This window comes from Oncorhynchus mykiss, chromosome 8, assembly GCF_057628025.1.
Source record: "Oncorhynchus mykiss isolate SJ-2025 chromosome 8, ASM5762802v1, whole genome shotgun sequence".
NCBI lineage: Eukaryota > Metazoa > Chordata > Actinopteri > Salmoniformes > Salmonidae > Oncorhynchus > Oncorhynchus mykiss.
Window position 1 is genome coordinate 93822501 of NC_143029.1, and position 3100 is coordinate 93825600.

Here is a 3100-nt window from a genome sequence, read left to right on the forward strand (position 1 = left end):
TAAAGTGCCCATAAAGCACCAAGGACGGCCCCGACCGAGACAGGGCCGTAGTGGGGCACTCCCCTGGCGGGCTATAGCAATAGAATGACGGGTAAAAATATTTAAAACAGTTTTATAATTTCTGGGTGACCAGGTGCACATGGGCCGTTTGGGTGACCAGGTGCACACGGGATTAATAGCAATCTGCATCCATCGCAATTTCTTAAAGTGCCCATAAAGCACCAAGGACGGCCCCGACCGAGACAGGGCCGTAGTGGGGCACTCCCCTAGCGGGCTATAGCAATAGAATGACGGGTAAAAATATTTAAAACCGTTTTATAATTTTTGGGTGACCAGGTGCACACGGGTCTTTTGGGTGACCAGGTGCACACGGGTCTTTTGGGTGACCAGGTGCACACGGGTCTTTTGGGTGACCAGGTGCACATGGGATTAATAGCAATCTGCATCCATCGCAATTTCTTAAAGTGCCCATAAAGCACCAAGGACGGCCCCGACCGAGACAGGGCCGTAGTGGGGCACTCCCCTGGCGGGCTATAGCAATAGAATGACGGGTAAAAATATTTAAAACAGTTTTATAATTTCTGGGTGACCAGGTGCACATGGGCCGTTTGGGTGACCAGGTGCACACGGGATTAATAGCAATCTGCATCCATCGCAATTTCTTAAAGTGCCCATAAAGCACCAAGGACGGCCCCGACCGAGACAGGGCCGTAGTGGGGCACTCCCCTAGCGGGCTATAGCAATAGAATGACGGGTAAAAATATTTAAAACCGTTTTATAATTTTTGGGTGACCAGGTGCACACGGGTCTTTTGGGTGACCAGGTGCACACGGGTCTTTTGGGTGACCAGGTGCACATGGGATTAATAGCAATCTGCATCCATCGCAATTTCTTAAAGTGCCCATAAAGCACCAAGGACGGCCCCGACCGAGACAGGGCCGTAGTGGGGCACTCCCCTGGCGGGCTATAGCAATAGAATGACGGGTAAAAATATTTAAAACAGTTTTATAATTTCTGGGTGACCAGGTGCACATGGGCCGTTTGGGTGACCAGGTGCACACGGGATTAATAGCAATCTGCATCCATCGCAATTTCTTAAAGTGCCCATAAAGCACCAAGGACGGCCCCGACCGAGACAGGGCCGTAGTGGGGCACTCCCCTAGCGGGCTATAGCAATAGAATGACGGGTAAAAATATTTAAAACCGTTTTATAATTTTTGGGTGACCAGGTGCACACGGGTCTTTTGGGTGACCAGGTGCACACGGGTCTTTTGGGTGACCAGGTGCACATGGGATTAATAGCAATCTGCATCCATCGCAATTTCTTAAAGTGCCCATAAAGCACCAAGGACGGCCCCGACCGAGACAGGGCCGTAGTGGGGCACTCCCCTGGCGGGCTATAGCAATAGAATGACGGGTAAAAATATTTAAAACAGTTTTATAATTTTTGGGTGACCAGGTGCACACGGGTCTTTTGGGTGACCAGGTGCACACGGGTCTTTTGGGTGACCAGGTGCACACGGGTCTTTTGGGTGACCAGGTGCACACGGGTCTTTTGGGTGACCAGGTGCACACGGGTCTTTTGGGTGACCAGGTGCACACGGGTCTTTTGGGTGACCAGGTGCACACGGGTCTTTTGGGTGACCAGGTGCACACGGGTCTTTTGGGTGACCAGGTGCACACGGGTCTTTTGGGTGACCAGGTGCACACGGGTCTTTTGGGTGACCAGGTGCACACGGGTCTTTTGGGTGACCAGGTGCACACGGGTCTTTTGGGTGACCAGGTGCACACGGGTCTTTTGGGTGACCAGGTGCACACGGGTCTTTTGGGTGACCAGGTGCACATGGTCCTTTGGGTGACCAGGTGCACGCCGGCCTTTGGGTGACCAGGTGCACACGGTTCTTTTGGGTGACCAGGTGCACATGGTCCTTTGGGTGACCAGGTGCACGCCGGCCTTTGGGTGACCAGGTGCACACGGGTCTTTTGGGTGACCAGGTGCACACGGGTCTTTTGGGTGACCAGGTGCACACGGGTCTTTTGGGTGACCAGGTGCACACGGGTCTTTTGGGTGACCAGGTGCACATGGTCCTTTGGGTGACCAGGTGCACGCCGGCCTTTGGGTGACCAGGTGCACACGGTTCTTTTGGGTGACCAGGTGCACACGGTTCTTTTGGGTGACCAGGTGCACATGGTCCTTTGGGTGACCAGGTGCACGCCGGCCTTTGGGTGACCAGGTGCACATGGTCCTTTTGGGTGACCAGGTGCACGCCGGCCTTTTGGGTGACCAGGTGCACACGGTCCTTTTGGGTGACCAGGTGCACGCCGGCCTTTGGGTGACCAGGTGCACGCCGGCCTTTGGGTGACCAGGTGCACACGGTCCTTTGGGTGACCAGGTGCACGCCGGCCTTTGGGTGACCAGGTGCACACGGTTCTTTTGGGTGACCAGGTGCACGCCGGCCTTTGGGTGACCAGGTGCACGCCGGCCTTTGGGTGACCAGGTGCACACGGTCCTTTTGGGTGACCAGGTGCACATGGTCCTTTGGGTGACCAGGTGCACGCCGGCCTTTGGGTGACCAGGTGCACACGGTTCTTTTGGGTGACCAGGTGCACATGGTCCTTTGGGTGACCAGGTGCACGCCGGCCTTTGGGTGACCAGGTGCACACGGTTCTTTTGGGTGACCAGGTGCACGCCGGCCTTTGGGTGACCAGGTGCACACGGTTCTTTTGGGTGACCAGGTGCACATGGTCCTTTGGGTGACCAGGTGCACGCCGGTCCTTTTGGGTGACCAGGTGCACACGTTCCATTTGGGTGACCAGGTGCACGCGGTTCATAACAGCGCGGTTATCTGCTTTAATGTCCGAGGAGGGGTGCTTAAGTGTGGGTGCCCTGGTTCACCTGGTATGCGAGGTTGTGGAGGTGGGGGGGGGGTCCCCTGCTGGTATCATCCCCGAAATAGAGGGGTGATACCCGGGTGGTGAGTAAGGGCCTACAAGCCTGGAGGTCAATAGCTCCAGGGGGTAAGCTCTACTGTCATGTCCGTAAATAGAGTGGTGTTACCCGGGTTTTGAACCATATTTAAATTTTTGGGTTACCAGATGC

The 3100-nt window shown here is 55.2% G+C and overlaps 1 long non-coding RNA gene across 1 annotated transcript; it reads left to right on the forward strand.

Moving 5' to 3' along the window:
• Positions 1–1742: 1742 nt before the first annotated feature.
• Positions 1743–2457, forward strand: LOC149982188 (uncharacterized). Its single transcript, XR_016482815.1, has 3 exons — positions 1743–1916; positions 2129–2182; positions 2420–2457. It is a non-coding gene; the product is annotated as an uncharacterized LOC149982188 (long non-coding RNA).
• Positions 2458–3100: the final 643 nt, after the last annotated feature.